The sequence below is a fragment of the Chiloscyllium plagiosum genome, chromosome 9 (assembly GCF_004010195.1).
Source record: "Chiloscyllium plagiosum isolate BGI_BamShark_2017 chromosome 9, ASM401019v2, whole genome shotgun sequence".
Lineage (NCBI taxonomy): Eukaryota > Metazoa > Chordata > Chondrichthyes > Orectolobiformes > Hemiscylliidae > Chiloscyllium > Chiloscyllium plagiosum.
Window position 1 is genome coordinate 9,624,250 of NC_057718.1, and position 17,999 is coordinate 9,642,248.

A 17,999-nucleotide genomic window follows, 5' to 3' on the forward strand; every position below is an offset into this window, starting at 1 on the left:
ATTACAAGCAATCCATCCACTTTCTTTAAGACTCTCAGATGCAGGCCATCTGATCCAAAGTACTTTGTCAGTACTTTGTTTCATTATTTTTCCTGGTACTTTTCCCTAGTGATTGTGATGGATTTGATTTCTTTCTGCTTCTCATTTTTCAGTATTCTGAGAATATTTTTTGTGCCCTCTGTGAGGACAGACATCAAACACCTGTTGAAAATGTTAACATAGACAATAGATGCAGGAGTAGGCCATTCAGCCCTTCGAGCCTGCACCGCCATTCAATATAATCATGGCTGATCATTCCTAATCAGTATCCTGTTCCTGCCTTATCTCCATAACCCTTGATTCCACTATCTTTGAGAGCTCTATCCAACTCCTTCTTAAATGAATCCAGTGAGTGACAAGCCCAGTCGCTTCAGTCTTTCATTGTAAGGTAATCCTGCCATTCCAGGAATTGACCTCGTGAACCTACGCTGCACTTCCTCAATAGCCAGAATGTCTTTTCTCAAATTTGGAGACCAGAACTGCACACAGTACTCCAGGTGTGGTCTCACCAGGGCCCTGTACAGCTGCAGAAGCATCTCTTTGCTTCTATACTCAATTCCTCTTGTTATGAAGGCCAGCATGCTATTAGCCTTCTTCACTACCTGCTGTACCTGCATGCTTGCCTTCATTGTCTGGTGTACAAGAACACCCAGATCTCTCTGTACTGCCCTTTACATAAATTGATTCCATTGGGGTAGTAGTCTGCCTTCCTGTTCTTGCTACCAAAGTGGTAACCATACATTTATCCACATTAAACTGCGTCTGCCATGCATCTGCCCACTCACCTGACTTGTCCAGGTCACCCTGTAATCTCCTACCATCCTCCTCACTTTTCACCCTGCCACCCAGCTTTGTATCATCAGCAAATTTGCTAATGTTATTGCTGATACCATCTTCTATGTCATTAACATATATTGTAAAAAGCTGTGGTCCCAGCACGGATCCCTGCGGTACCCCATTGGTCACTGCCTGCCATTCCGAAATGGAGCCGTTTATCACTACCTTTTGTTTCCTATTAGCCAACCAATTTTCAATCCAATCTAGTACTTTTCCCCCAATACCATGCGCCCTAATTTTACTCACTAACCTCCTGTGTGGGACTTTATCACAAGCTTTCTGAAAGTCCAGGTACACTACATCTACTGTATTTCCCTCGTCCAACTTCATAGTTACATCCTCAAAAGATTCAAGAAGATTAGTCAAGCATGATTTCCCCTTCTTAAATCCATGCTGACTCTGTCCTATCCTGTTACTACTATCCAGATGTGCCGTAATTTCATTCTTTATAATAGACTCCAGCATCTTTCCCACCACTGAGGTCAGACTAACTGTTTTAGACTTTCCTGCTTTCTCTCGCCCACCTTTCTTAAAAAGTGGTGTAACATTTGCCACCCTCCAATCCTCAGGAACCGACCCTGAATCTATTGAACTCTGGAAAATAATCACCAACGCATCCACGATTTCCCGAGCCACCTCCTTCAGTACCCTGGGATGCAGACCATCAGGCCCCGGAGACTTATCAACCTTCAGACCTAACAGCTTCTCCAACACCAAATCCTGGCAAATATAAATTCCCTTAAGTTCAGGTCCTTCAGCCACTGTTACCTCAGGGAGATTGCTTTCTGTGTTTTCCTTGATTATTTTTTCAGTCTTGTTCTCTAAGCAACAAATAATCACTTAAATTAATCTCATCCACTTCACTACTTCTACAAACTATTACTGAGCTGAAAATGTGTTGCTGGAACTTCCTGAAGAAGGGCTTATGCCCGAAACGTCGATTCTCCTGCTTTTCCAGCAACACATTTTCAGCTCTGATCTCCAGCATCTGCAGACCTCACTTTCTCCTACAAACTATTACTGTCAATTGCTAAAATAGATTTTGTTGAAGCTTTTCATCTTGCACACAGCAGAACAATTTATAAAGAATGACCAAAGTAAAAACATTTATAGTATGTGAAAGGAGAATTTTGACTGCTTGACAAGTGCATTTGGGTTAGTTGAGGCAATGCAATTGACAATGCACCGGGTAATGATAGTGTACAGTTAATTGCCAAGCTTTGTTTAAATTGTAAACCTGGCAGGTTGACTGATTGGTCAAGAAATTGCCCTGAAAAATAAATCAAAAAATGGTTGTCACCTATTTTATTGGATTGAAACAGGCATGGTAAGACACCCCATTTTTTTTTCAGAATAATAACTGAATGGGAGCTTGACTCCTTTAACCAAAAAACAAAAAGGTTTTGCTAAAAATCAAGTCTATATGTTGTTGAGCTGTCCAGTACAATGCTAGATTTTTGGAAGCAAAAAAAAGAGGAACTCAGAACTGAAATCACTAAGAATCTTTTGAGTTAAGGAAAATCTACCCCATAACAATCCACTGGAAAACTGAACTGCAGGCTCCTCAAAGCTGTAAATTCCAAGAGCAACAGAGAGTAAAAACATCCAGAGCTTACAGACAGTATCCCTCTCTCTCTTGTTGTGGGAATAAAGACAGAAAGCCTTAGCAAGCCTAAAAGAATTCACAAAAAAAACTAAGTTCACCTGCCAAACTATCAAATTGAAGAGCTGAAAATGTGTTGCTGGAAAAGCGCAGCAGGTCAGGCAGCATCCAAGGAACAGGAGAATCGATGTTTCGGGCATAAGCCCTTCTTCAAGAATGAGGAAAGTGTGTCCAGCAGGCTAAGATAAAAGGTAGGGAGGAGGGACTTGGGGGAGGGGCATTGGAAATGCGATAGGTGGAAGGAAGTCAAGGTGAGGGTGATTGGCCGGAGTGGGGGTGGGGGCGGAGAGGTCAGGAAGAAGACTGCAGGTTAGGAAGGCAGTGCTGAGTTCGAGGAAGGACAAGCATCACCATTCAGATACCACCATTTCAGCAATGCAAAAATAAAAAGGACTGAAAGAGGAAAAGAATTTTCTACCTTGTGGTCTGGATTTTTGATCTTTAGATTTTTGTCTACCCTACCTATGTGTTTTGTTTTGCCCATACTTTACCCTTTGTCTGTCTTACTCATGATTGCATGTGTATTTGTGTATGTTGGGTTTTGAAAGGGTATAACTTAAATTTTAGTAATTAAAAACCATTTTACAATTCTTTATAAAGTTGTATGTTACAAAAGATACTTATTCTTTCTGACAGGAAAGAAAGCATGTGTGGCATGCTTTCGTTCCGGGTAGCAGTCAGGCAATTTGATTTTTGGTAGTCCTGGTGGGAATTTTATCATGCATACATTTTGTGATGGCTTATGGAGTAGTTGGATATGATTATCGGTGCACTATACTATGTTCTTCCTGTCTGCAGAGAATACAGCCTTGTATATTAATGTATGTAGCATCTAGTATACACAAATGCTGCACACTGTCAGCCCAACTAACTACTCCAAATTAATTTTCTGCATTACTTTTTGAAAACTTTGGGATTGTTTAGCAAATGTTGCCCAATTGCAGAATTACATCTAATGTTGGACACTGTTGAGAGTTTTGCAAGTGTAATCTGGTTGGACATAGTCAGTACCTTGGTGTAGTAAACAGCTGAAGGAATATGCTGCTTGATATGATGTGTCAATTTGAGAGATGTATGGCCTATGTCACACCAGTACTGAAATCCATATGCTATGTTAGTCATTTGTGAATAGGCAGAATATCTTTTCGGCTTTATGGCAGCATCCTATTAGTGGCAACCATTTGCGCTCCTACTGTATTACAGCAGTATTCATGCCCATGTAAGATGAGATACCTTACCCTCCCCAGGTTAATCTGAAGGAGACTCAGCACTTTCCAAAACCCAAAATGCAACCTTAGGCTGAGTGTCTCACAGATACTGCGTTCTTCTTGTAGCATCTTCTTTCTCAATACATCTCTGTGGAGCATTCTGAAATATTGCCTTAAATAAATACCACTGCTTATCTATCATATTACCTTTTAACAAAAACGGAAAATGGAAATCACAGCAGGTCAGGTGGCATCCATGGAGAGAAAGCATACGAACGTTTAGAGTCTTACGATTCTTCATCAAAGCTCACATAAAGAGTGAAGGGGACAGTATTTTTGTAATAGTGGGGGGTGGGGAGGGCGGAGTACTGAAGGAAGAAAGGAACAGCAGTCCAAGGGGCATTGTATGTCCTGGACATACTTGTAATCTTGGCTGCCTGACCCGCTGCGATCTCCAGCATTTTTGTTTTCAGTACAGATCCCAGCATCTGCATAAATATGCTCTTACCTTTTAACCTATTTGCCCATTCCAATTTAACCAATATCTTCACACCTTCTGAATTTACTGGAATTCTCTGTTAATATTGACACTCCTAGAGATTCTGTGTAAATATTGAAGCATTTGCAGAGATCCCTATCAGGCTAGGCAAAATCCTAGCAACCTCCTGAGAATATGTCTATATTTACAGAGACCCCTTGTAATAATGACAAATCTAGATATTCCCTGTAAACAATGCAATTCTAACAGATTGCTGTAAATATTGACACATTCCCAGGAAACCAGTGTAAATAGTGACACCCCCCCAATAATCCCTGTACATATTAACATGATCTTAAGAATATCGTTTAAATGTTAACACATTTCCTGGCATCCCATGGGATCCCTTGAACTGCGAATAAATACTGGCATCAAGATGTGGATTAGAATCAAATACACAACATATTTTCAAATTCTCAAGAGCTCCTAAAACAATCTGAAGTCAAACTGCTAATGAATTCAATTTGGGACAAAAAAACTACAGACGCTGGAATCCAAGGTAGACAAACAGAGAATTGGAAGAACACAGCAGGCCAGGCAGCATCAGGAGGTGAGGTAGTGATAGGTGAACACAGGTAGCGGGTACAATGTGGTTGTTCAATGGGAAGAATGAATTCGGTTGGCGACTGGAAAGGTCAGTCAGGGGAATGAGAGGGGGAAGGGCTGGAAAGGCAGTTGGGTAATGGGATGAGAGGTTATTTGAAATTGGAGAACTCTGGACAGTTTGGTTTGCTGTGGCAATGGAGGAAGCCGACGATGGTCATGTCGGAAAGGGAATAGGAAGAGGAATTAAAATGGGCAGTAATAGGAGGTCAGGTCAGCCCTTGCAGGCCCGGCTGAGATGTTCGTCAAAATGTGCCGAGTTTACATTTGGTCTCGCCGATGTAGAGAAGACCACATCGTGAGCACCAGATACAGTAAACTAGGTTGGAGGAGAGGCAATTAAGCTGACTGATGCCATCTCATCATCCATAATGTTGCTTATCTTCGCTGTTAGGAAAGGCTGTATACCATGAAGCTGGTATTTCCCTTCTTCAAATCCTCCTTGCGGCTTCCTATGTTAGAAGAGGGAAGGGGGGAAAAAATAGCTTTCATCCCTTTCTTCCCCCACAGCACATTTCCTATACAGAAGCCAAAATCAAGGGGAGATTTGAGAGTTTTCAAAATCATGAGGAGCCTAGTCACAGTGGATAGGGAGAAACTGTTCCCACTTGTAAAAGGATTGTGAACGAGTGGTTACACTTTTAAAGTGTTTTACAAAGAAAGTAAATGTGAGGTGAGAAAACACTTTTTATACAGCATGTAGTTAGGGTCTAGAATGTTCTGTAAAATTTCTGGCATTTCCAAGAGTGGAGATGCTCTCCAATACCCTCGGACACTTCTTGGTGCTAAAGGCCTCAAATGTATCAGCAGATATTGCAAGCTCTTTGTCCAGGATGTTGCTGGAGAAGAAAAGTATGCAGTTTGGCCATTGGAGGGTGCAGAATGTTCTCAAAATGAAGAGGGACCTGCAGGACTCATTGTACACATTGGAACTAACGATATAGGAAGGGAAAAGGGTGACATTCTGAAGGGAGAATAATGAACGTTAGGCAGGAATTTAAAAAGGAGCTTCTTGAGTGTAGTAATATCTGAATTACTCCCGGTCCTATGAGCTCGTAAGGGTAAGGAGGATAGAGCAGGTGAATGTGTGGCTGAAGAGCTGATGCAGGGGAGAAGGGTTCACACTTTTGGATCATTGGAATCTCTTCTGGATTAGAAGTGACCTGTACAAGAAGGATGGATTGCACCTGAATTGGAAGTGGATTAATATACTGGCAAGGAGATTTGCTAGAGCTGCTCAGGAGGATTTAAACTAGTGGGGGAGGGGGTTGGGAAATGCTAAAGAAAGAGATCAAACTGAGACTGCTACAGTTGGGAAAAGGAGCAAGTCAAACTGTCAGGGCAGGCAGGAACAAAGGTGAGGTGGGGGAGTCCAGAACTAGAGGGCATAGGGTTCAGGTGAGAGGGGCAAGGTATAAAAGGGACTAAAGGGGCACCTTTTTTACAAAAGGTGATGCGTGTATGGAATGAGCTGTCAGAGGAAGTGGTGGAGGCTGGTACAATTACAGCATTTAAAAGGCATCTGAATGGATATATGAATAGGAATGGTTTAGAGGGGTATGGGCTGGAAATGTGTTGCTGGAAAAGCGCAGCAGGTCAGGCAGCATCCAGGGAACAGGAGAATCGACGTTTCGGGCATAAGCCCTTCTTCAGGAATTCCTGCTGCGCTTTTCCAGCAACACATTTCCAGCTCTGATCTCCAGCATCTGCAGACCTCACTTTCTCCTTAGAGGGATATGGGCCAAGTGCTGGCAAATGGGAGTACATTAGGTTAGAATATGGTCGGCATGAACGAGTTGGACCAAACGGTCTGTTTCCATGCTGCACATCTCTATGACTCTGTAACCCCCAGAAATGTATGTTTCTTTGAGATGAAGGAACAGTACACCCATCCAGTGAATGAGGAGCTACCAACATTTAAACATAAATGTGAAGTGCAAGCACATGTCAGATAACTGTACTAAATCAACAGAGTCACCTTGTATTCTTCTGAAATTAATCTGATATTCATTCACTGTTGTTCCTCTCCTTCTGCCATTCAACCGGTCAGTATTTGTACAAGAATTTAATAAATGAGTCTCTGCTGACTATCCTCCAGTTTAAGCAAACAGATTCTCCTTCTGGATGTAGGTTTGCTCGCTGAGCTGGAAGATTCATTTTCAGATATTTTGTCACCATACTAGGTAACATCTTCAGTGAGCCTCCAGACAAAACACTGTTGGTGTTTCCTCCTTTCTATTTATATGGTTTGAGTTTCCTTGGGTTGGTGATGTCATTTCCTGTTCTTTTACTCAGGGGGTGGTAGGTGGGATTGAAGTCATTGTGTTTGTCAATAGAGTTCCAGTTGGAATGCCATGCTTCTAGAAATTCTCGTGCAGGTCTCTGTTTGACTTGTGCTAGGATGGATGTGTTGTCCCAGTCGAAGTGGTGTCCTTCCTTATCTGGATGTAAGGATACGAGTGAGAGAGGGTCATATCGTTTTGTGGCTACTTAATGTTCATGTATCCTGGTGGCTAGTTTTCTGCCCATTTGTCCAATGTAGCGTTTGTTAAAGTTCTTGTATGGTATTTTGTAAATGATATTAGCTTTGCTTGTTGTCTGTATAAGATCTTTCAAGTTCATTAGTTGCTGTTTTAGTGTTTTGGTGGGCTACCATGATGCCAAAGGGTCTGAGTAGTCTGGTAGTCATTTCCAAATGTCTTTGATGTAGGGGAGATTGGATAGTGTTTCTAGATGCATTATGTCGCTGAAAAATTGGCGAACTGTGTTCATTGGGTACCCATTCTTTTTGAATACATTGTATATGTAATTTTCCTCTGCTCTGCAGTGTGTGGTGGCTCGTTGAAATAATGTTCTGATGCAACTTCATTTGTGGGTGGTGGAATGATTGCTTCTGTAATTCAATATTTGGTCTGTATGTTGTTTTTCTGTAGACGCTGATTTGAAGTTCCCCGTTGGCTGTTCGCTCTACTGTGACATCCAGGAATGACCCCATCTACCACCCCCTAAGAAAAGAACAGGAAATGACATCACCATAGGAAATGTCATCACCAACCCAAGAAAATAACTAGAAAGCAGGAAACACCAGCAATGCTTTGTCCAAAGGATCACTGAAGATTGTTATCTAGTATGGTGACTATCTCAAACCTTCCAGCTCAGCGAGCAAACCTGCATCCAGACCCTCAGCCTGAGCTACAAATCTTCTCAATCTCGCTAGATTCTCCTTGTATCTCAGGTTGCCTATAATCAATGATAGAAATAGCTGTGTACTGCTCTTTTCCCAGTGTCAAAATATCCTCTCTGAAAGATGCTAACCCCAAAACCAGTGCCCATTATAATTTTGGTTATTTGTCAGTCTCATTTTAAAAATACATTCATGGGTCAAAGACATTGCTGACTAAACCAGAATTTAATGCTCATCCCTAAATGCCCTCCAGAAGGTGGAGGTGAACAAACTTTCTGAATTGCTGCAGTCCACAGAGTGTAAGTAAACCAATAAAGCTATTTGTGAAGGGAATTCCAGAATTTTGACTCAGCAATAGTGAAGTCAGAATCCCTACAGTGTGGAAACAGGCCCTTTAGCCCAAGTCCACACCAACCCTCCAAAGAGGGTCCCACCCAGACCCATCCCTCTACATTTCCCCCTGACTAATGCGCCTAACCTACACATCCCTGAAGGCTATGGTACAATTTAACATGGCCAATTCACCTAACCTGCACATCTTTGGACTGTGGGAGGAAACTGAATCACCTGGAGGAAATCCAAGCAGACACTGGGAAAATGTGCAAACTCCACACAAACAATCGCCCAAGGCTGGAATCGAACCCGGGCTCCTGGCGCTGTGCGGCAGCAATGCTAACCACTGAGCCACCATATCGCCCCACAGTGGCTCAGTATAATGGCAATACATTTTCAAGTCAAGGTGGTGAGTGATTTGAAAGAGAACTTGGTGTTCCATTGCACCTCTTTTTTCTCTAGGTGGTAATGATTATGGGTTTAGAAGACATTGTTGAAAAAGTCTTGGTGAGTTACTGCAGTACATTCTGGGGATGGTACAAACTCCTGCTACTGTGTGTTGGTGTCAAAGAGATGCACTGGTCAATCCAGCATCAAATTCTTCTTAAATGAACAAAAACATAAAATACTAGAGGAAGTCAGTATGCTAGCATCATCTGTAAAGAGAAGAAAAAAAAGTTAATTTTCAAGTCCTCTGAGCCTTCTTCAGAACAACTGGTCATTCCCCTTCAACTCGTAAATTCATCAGTCGATTCTTCAACATTAGACAGTATGTTTCAATAATCAATTAATAGGTCCTTGGAGCACTGACAATACAGGAAAGTTGTTTGCATTCAATGATGTGACTGATTCAGGGCCTTTCCAAAATTACATTACTGACCTGAACTGCATGCGGTGAAAGAATTCTCACGTCACATTTAACTTCCTTTGTAAATTGCCTTAACAACAAGCCTCGTTGTTCATGACCCTTTTCCAAATGGGAACATTTTCTTGCCATCTACTGACTCAACCCCTTGTGATTTTGAAAACTTCCATTGAATCTCTCCTCCGCTTTGGCATCGCCAGAGGAAATTTACAAGTCAACAGTTCATGCAGCCAGGAGAAGTGAATGAGTAGTGGGAATGGGGGGAAACTTTTAACCTCCAACGTCTGGAGTACCGAAGAGATGAAGTGGGGAAATACCAATTTCATGCTTCTACAAAAGCTTCCAATCTTGAAATGAGTTCTGAGGAAAGATCATTTGATTTCTCCAGCAATTTATTGATTTTCAGATACTCCCATCCAGTTCTCAATTTCCTCCAACATCTCCATTCCCCTACAAAATGGCGACCTTCCCGCCAGAAATAACCGCCTCCTCTGGAGAAGAGGAGAATGGAGAGTGAGCAAGTCACATGACTAAGGATTTTTATGCGGTTGGGGGACGATTATCACGTGGCCTACCCTAACCCAATCATTGCCGACTCCGGTTGCCGCCCCGCCCACTTTTCGCCTGTGTGGCGCTGGTCCCACCTTCCCCCAACGCCCTACGACAGAACTCAATGTGATTGGCCGACAGTCACACGTCGTGTTCTCGCGAGGAGCTGTGGACTGCCGGCAGTTTGGGACGGTCACTCTCGCGAGATTATCATCCCCTCCCCTCCCCCAAAGAGTGATCTAGTCGCGGTAGCCGGGCGGCCATTACACTGGGAAGACTTTAGGAGGTAAAGGGGAAAAGGGGGCGGGGAAAGGGGCTGTAGCAAGCGCTCCTTTAGGAGATTTCCTAAAGATGATCGTTGAGGGTGGGGGCGCTACCGACATGGGAGATCAACTCCTTTCACCCTCCTCTGCCGCAGGTCGGCTCTTGGTCCGGGTGAGCAGGAAAGGGCCGACGAGGAGCGGGCTCGGCTCCCGGGGGTTTGGGGATGTAAGCGGGGGGCCGGGCCAACATGGCGGCGCTGAGGGAGGCAGCGGGGGAACTACAACTCCCAGCACGCACCGCGGTACTCTGTCCTTCCGTCACACTCTCCAAAGCACGCAGCCGCACACCTCAGGCAAGGGGAAAAAAAAAGTTGCGCTTGCTGCAACCCCATTAGGGGTTGAAGATCCATTGGCTTTGTGACTGCGGTCGGTTTTCTTCTGGTTATCGAGAAAATGCAACCGCGATGCAAATCCGCCATGCTGCAAATAAACGGTGCAACAAGCTAGAGTGCCTGAGTGGCCTCTTGATGCTGTGCAGTAGTTTCATAGGCACCTTCTGTGTATTCAGCGCTCTGTCGAAGGTTGCCCAATAATCCGACTTGTGTTTCGAGACTTAGTTTCTGTTTCTACGTGTTCTTATTTCAACTTGCATCACGTCCAATCCTTGTTGTTGGCGACTGCACCGTGTTTATGAATTAAAAGGCGTCCGGAGGTTGGGCATTCAACTGAACGCTTCTCTAATAACAAGGTGGTAATTTACAGTAAACCATTTGTATTTAAAGCCCAATATTATTTGTGTTTTACTTGATTGCATTATTCGTTTATAGTCCTGGGGTGATAAATTTGCTCGTAGATCTATCTTTACATCCGTCATATATCCGAGGGTGAAGGTTGCAATGCGGTTTGCTTTGGCCAGGGTTTGCATGTAATGTTTTACTGTTTTTCATCTCTCTTTCATGGTTCTGTTTTTTATCGTTCCTGGTATGTGTACTAAGTTGGCTGTCCACCAGAGTTGTGGTTGTACTTGTACTTGAGAATTAGGAAATATTTTTCTATGTAATTGCTATCCACTTAATATCTTCCCTGTTGGAAGAAAATGGGATGGTGTTAAGTAGTCTTGTGATAACTCTATAAAGTCTTAATTGTGACCTAGTACCAGAGGATGTTAGTGTAACTATATCTAAGATTTGTTGCAATTAAGTGAGGGAAAGTTAGAGCAAGGACTGATAGTATGCTATGTTTGTACACTTAGAGAAATTGTAAATATTTTTCCCAGTGATACCTTTTTCAAAAAAACTCAACACTAGCCTAAACTGCACTCCTTTTATGTTGTCATTTTCTGACAATGAGGGATGAACCAGTTGGTAACTACTGAAAATGGATTCAAATTCTCACTGGCTGGCATACATTCTTTTCTGCTTGGCGAAAGTGAGGACTGTGGATACTGGAGATTAGAATCAAGAGTGCGGTGCTGGAAAAGCATAGCAGGTCAGGCAGCATCCAAGGAGTAGGATAGTCGACGTTTCAGACGAAAGCCCTTCAGACAGCATCCAAGGCATCGACTTTCTTCCTTGAATGCTGTCTGACCTGCTGTGCTTTTCTAGCACTTCACTCTTGACTCTTTTCTGCTTGGCCCAAACAAGGACACTGGTGACTACTGCTGTTTTCCTGTGCATGGTTGCATTTGATGGAAGCGCTTTGAATTTTTAATTTGTATCAAAAGTGTCTAAATTTGATTAGAACAGAGCTGTAGCAATTCAGCATGTGGAGCAGTTAATGTTTTGAACCAATATGTCCTTATTAGCTGTATTTGATCCATACTGACTGTTGCTTTCCTGAGAAACTAGGATTCCACTTGGGAATCATTCCAAATAGCTTGAAGGTCTAAAGCATGAGATTTAAAAAATTTTCATACTATGAAATTTGAAAGTGTTGAATTAGAGAATTTTTAATTCACTTCACAAACTGCTTGAACTAACATAAGTAGATAAAGTGACAAAGTTGCTTTTTCGTGCATTGTACACCAAATTCATCCAAACCATTCTGGTGCCCTTATGTCACGAGCGATATACTGTCCAGAGAAGGTTCACAAGGTTGATTCCAAACGTGGAGTGATTTTCTTGGTGGCTTGGGCTTCTATTCACAAGTTTAGAAGAATGATTTTTAAAGCATAGAGTTTGACAAGGTAGATGCAGAGATAAACAAATACGGAATGCTGGAGAAACTTAACAGGGCAGCATCTTTGGCGAGAGAGAAACAATTGATGTTTCGAATCTGGTATGATTCCCCTTTGGAATGGAGAAGTTATTTCCCTTTGAGCGTGCATAATCTCAGAATGAAGGATCACATATTGAAAAGGGATGTAGTTTTTTTTCTGAGAATGGTAAAGAATTCCAGATTTACCAGAGGGCTGTAGAGGATAGGTCATTAAGTATATTCAAGATTGAGACAGACTTTTAATCAGTATGGGATTTGAGGGTTATGGGGAAAAGACAGGAAAATGGAATTGGGGATTATCACACAACCATGATCATCTTGAATGGTGGATGGGCTGAATGGCCTACTTTTGCTGCTCTGTCTTATTTGTTAAGCATAATTTCCCTTTCATATATTCATGTTAACTTTGTCCAGACTTGAACTCGACCACATTCTTGGTTTCAAGAAATACACCATGCTTCAACTTATAGTTGTTCCATGAATCTGCAACACGTTCCCCCTTTGACTTGGTTGGAAGAATAGATTCTGATCATCTAAAAGCACTGGGATGTACTTTCCTTCATCCTCTGGATCATTGAAAGACATGCAAACTACCATTTACTGATGTTAACCCAGGTGATCATGAGATACTTTGCATACATTTTGTAGTTATTTTCACGATGAAAGAGACCGGTTGCAATTACTTCTGAACTTCATGTACCTTCCTTTCAACTTGATTTGCTTCACGACATTCAAAAGCATTATGCATTCAGAAGCTTAAATTAATATTAAATTGTTTTTCGAAGATAAATTCAAAAAATGTTACCCATCAAGTAAGTTGTCTGAGCTTGTGTCCTGATAAAATCTTCATTGAGGTTGATGAGTTGAAAGATAGAGGAGTTGAAGAGGAACTGATGTGGTAACTGCAGAATGCTTTTATTTACAAATGTGATCACAATGGTTATCTTCGTAGGCTGTGATATTTCTGTGTGAGACTTGTTTTTCAGCTGATAGTGTTCTATCTTCAAAGGATGGCTACATTGCATTAAAACCAAACAGTTTTTCTTTTATAGTAGAGAATGTGGTGCGAGAAAAGTACAGCAGGTCAGGCAGCATCTGAGGAGCAGGTGAATTGACATTTCGGGCAAGAGCTCTAATGAAAGGCCTGATGAAGGGCTCTTGCCTGAAATGTCAATTGTCCTGTTCCTCTGATGCACTTGCTTTTCCAGCACCACACTCGTGACTCTGATCTCCAGCATCTGTAGTCCTCATTTTCTCCTGGAAAATGAGTCGGTGACCTCAATGTTTCAAATATGTCAAATAAATTTTACCTACTTGTGTGTGTCTCATTTTACCATGAATAGGAATTTTTGAGTTGAAACATGGTATACCTAATTGTGTTGTATTTTAAGGGATGTTTTGGGGCAGTACAGTGCCTTAGTGGTTAGCACTGCTGCCTCATGCTGCCAGGGACTTGGGTTCAATTCCCCCCTCAGATGACTGTGCAAACTCCACACAGACATTCTCCCCATGTCTGCATGGGTTTCTTCCAGGTACTCTGGTTTCCTCCCACAGTCTAAACATGTGCAGGTTAGGTTGATCAGCCATGCTAAATTGTCCATAATGTTCAGGGATGTGTTGGTTATGTGGATTGGTCATGGGAAATGTAGTGTTGCAGGAATAGTGTAGGGGTGGATCTGGGTGGGATTCTCTTCGGATGTATGGTGTGGACTCAGTGTGCCAAATGGCCTGCTTCCACACTGTAGGGATTCTATGATACTGGCTTTGTTCCTCCCAGATGAGTCAGAGTTAATTTTTATTGCTCTCATTCTTATAAGACAAAAGCCAAACCTGAATTTTGCTTTGTTAGCCTACAGTTTGTGGGGGAGAAAAAATGAAAGTTTAAAATTACGTATGTATAATGCAGCCCTCCTCAACTGACAAAGCGCTATCCAATCTTTTCTTTATATACAGTTTGTAAAATATATAAAGCAGCTGTGCTGACATGTTACATCTGTGATGTTTGACCAGGTGCCACATCAAAGATTAGAACTGAAAATAAGAGCTTGTGGTGGAGGGGAAACTATTTAGTATGAATTAATCATTGGCAAGTGAACAGGAATAAGAGGGACAAATGAGTAGTTTTTGGTTTTGCATGATAGTGCCTCAGGGATCAGTGTTGGGGACTTCAGTTATCAATAGTCAATATCGTTGACTTGGATAAAGGGGATTAATATGATAGCTGAGTTTTCTGAAGATGGTGGTAGCTATGAAAAGGACTTGGACACATTTGAGTGGGCAAAAATATGGCAAATGAAATGTAATGTGGCACACTGAGTTTGTCCACTTTGGCAGGAAGATTAGAAAAAACGAGAACGCACTTATTTAAGACAGGAAAGGATTCCTCACAATGTCAATGTCAAGAACAAATTTGAGATTTTTAAATCTCAAATGGTCATTAGTTTGTGGATTGTTTTTTCCCCAGAAAACAATGGAGGCAGGTTCATTGCCTTAAATACTTCGAGTTAGAGTCTTGACTGACAAAAGGGTTATAGGATAGAGGCCACAGTTAGATCACCCAAGTAAATGATGAAGCAGGAATGAGTGACTGACCTGTTCCTGCTCTTAATTTGTCCATTTACATGACTCTGTTGATATCTTATACATGTTTTTGCTAATGATGAATAAAAGTGATCTAGTAGTATGTGTATAAATTGTTCATCTCTCCACACATTCCTGTCATTCTCCATTTTTTAAAAAAACTCCTTTTTTTTCCAGTGTTACACACACTGTTCCCTGGCTGAATGCATAGGTAGCAGATCTGCCTTATGACTTCTGAAATGGGGCACTTTAACTCGTTTGCAAGTTGTGGGTTTTCTGATCAGGTTGCTTTCTTTTTTCTCAGACAGGAAAAGACTGGGAAAAGACTGTGCCACATTATATCTCATCTGCCATATCATCTTGCACTGTTGTTGTCTTTCCGCTTTCCATTTGTTCTTGATGTTGACATTGTGAGGAATCCTTTCCTCCTTGCACAACAAATGAATTGCATGTTTGTCTTCCCACTTGCACTCCTACTGTTTTAATTGAATGAAGCAAGATTCCCTTTCTACTCTGAGGGAGAGTATTTTGTTCAATTTAACTGTTTCTCATTTTTTTAAGAATTAGAAACTTCTGTATGAGTCAATCACTTCAAAAGCTGCTTCCTCATATCAATTTAGTTTTAGTATTGACAAATTTATTTTCTGGCTAAAACCTCAAATATGAAAAGGAGTACTTTATAGGGTGTGAAACTATCAATGGGATAAAACAGGGACTCATCATTGAGTAATGGGTCTAATTTAGCAGGAATTGCTCTAAGAATATCAGTGGTACAGTAAATCGGATAATGTTAGTTGCTGTGTCTCAAATTGGCATGCTAGGAAATAGAAAATAATGTGAAGCAAGCAGGAAAAAAACTATCATTTAGATTGCAGCTTTCAAAGGGGTTTTCAGTAAATCGGATAATGTTAGTTGCTGTGTCTCAAATTGGCATGCTAGGAAATAGAAAATAATGTGAAGCAAGCAGGAAAAAACTATCATTTAGATTGCAGCTTTCAAAGGGGTTTTCGCTATGACCATCTAGAAAGCACTTTCTATTAAACTTGTATGCACCAGTAAATACTCTAGAATGGGTTACATGGTGTCTTTTATAGGGATTTAATGAATCAGCTGGTTCTTCTCTCTGTCATTGATTGCAAGGCAGTCTTCCAATTTATCTAAATAACTAGATGAGTATTATAAGCTACATATGAATCATTTAGTACCTGAAGTCTCAAATTGAGTTCCAGCTATCTAATTATTAACTAGTTTAATGTTTTTATATTATACATGGATTCAGTTTTGTGGGGGCTTTTGTTCTGCTCTTACACTCAGTGATCAGTGAATTTTAAGAAGATTTGTAGCTAAAGTTGAGGTTCTAGGTGTAGGTTTGCTCGCTGAGCCGGAAGGTTCATTTTCAGATGTTTTGTCACCATACTGGGTAACATCTTCAGGGAGCCTCCAATTGAAACACTGGTGGCGTAGCCCGCTTTCTACTTATATGGTTTGAGTTTCCTTGGGTTGGTGATGTAATTTCCTGTGGTGACATCATTTCCTATGGTGATGTTGTTTCCTGTTCCTTTTCGCAGGTGGGAGAGTGAAAGAGAGATAAATGGGATCCAAGTCAATCAACAAACACATTGACTTGGATCCCATTTATCACCCCCCTGAGAAAAGGAAGAAATCTCCATCCAGAATTCAGTGATCAATAATGTAAATTACATTGACATTCCCACAGGATAATTTAGAATTATGAAATCTTTATCAAGAATCTAATCTGCAGCTGATATGCCAGGAAGTTGTAATGTTTTTATCTTGCGTTTTAACATAATTTGCTTATAGATTGGCAGTGACTGTGTTCTGTGGATTTAAAGTTTTGTTGAGATATTAATTTTCCAAGTGTTTAGAGATGATGTTTCCACTGAAATATTTATACTGTATGGAAATAGTTGCTATTTATCATATACATTAATCTTTGGAAAAACATCATGCTGTGAATAAATCTAATCAAATAAACTTGTAGGTTACAGTTACATCTTGCACAGTTCAAGTAATTGAACTTCACCCCAGCTATGACCCAATTAAAATCTCCTGGTATTAAATATCCTTTGCATCTGCTGTAATCTGGAGTTCGACTGCAGACTTCTGTCTCTTGTTAGAGATTTTTCAGAGATATTTAAGTTATCCTTTTAACTTTTCAACTATATGGAGAGTCCTTTAGTCCAATAAGTAAAAATTCTGTTTAGTTGCTGAGTTCTGTCTGCTAAAGTATCACTTTTTCAGTGCCAGATTAATTAACCAGTTTACTTGTGTAATGTTTAGTATAAAACATTTTGTCTCTAAAGCAAGATACAAGTGTTATTTTGTTAGACAGCATGGAAACAGATCCTTCGGTTCAACTTGTCCACACTGACCATGTTCCAAAAGTAAACCATTCCACCTGCCTGCATTTGGCCAATATCCCATCAAACCTTTTCTATTCACGTACTTATCTAAATGTCTATTAAACGTTGTAACTGTACCTGCATCCACCACTTCCTCTGGCAGTTCATTCCACACACTAGCCACGTTGTGTAAAGAAAAGGTACCCCATACGTCTTTTTAAAATCAATGTACATGCAGCGTGTACATGCTGATTCTTGAAGCTTATAACAAAAGAGACAGTGGGAAGCATTGCACAGTTGTATACACAGAAGCTTAAAATCCAAGATGCTTCATTTTGTGGAGTTAGAATGTTTATCAGAGCTAAACGTAAGCATGACAGCTTTCAACCATTTCTAATTAATGTTTAGAATCTTGAATTCCTTTGTGTTTGTGAATTAGTTTCTAGATTTGTTGTCAGTTGTTATGTTCTGTTACAGTGATTGACTTGTGTTTAGTCAAAAGTAACAAATCACATGCTGCTCTCAAGATTCTGTGCTTGATAATGAAGGCAATGATACAACTGGCAGGCAAGTAATATTCAGAAAAGTTATACTGAACTAGAGTTCCTTTTATATGATAGCTATACTGAATTAATGGCAGAATTTCTGAAAACAAAAGGTTCTGAATCCAAACAATAGATCAAAACCTTGAATATACACCATTTTTTCACCATGTAAATTTTTGTCCATTGTTTTTTCTTAATGGGCTATTATTTCA

The 17,999-nt window shown here is 40.9% G+C and overlaps 1 protein-coding gene across 6 annotated transcripts in view; it reads left to right on the top strand.

Moving 5' to 3' along the window:
* The first annotated feature begins 10,028 nt into the window (after positions 1 to 10,028).
* Positions 10,029 to 17,999, top strand: part of reps1 (RALBP1 associated Eps domain containing 1) — a 72,676-nt gene continuing 64,705 nt past the window's right edge. For 4 of the 6 annotated variants that reach the window (XM_043695343.1, XM_043695346.1, XM_043695348.1 and 1 more), the window contains exon 1: positions 10,029 to 10,105. The gene's annotated coding sequence lies outside the window, so the exon portion shown is untranslated. Of the gene's footprint in view, positions 10,106 to 10,424; positions 10,831 to 12,890; positions 12,915 to 17,999 lie in introns of those variants that run through there. The other 2 variants (XM_043695344.1, XM_043695345.1) reach the window with 2 other exon arrangements.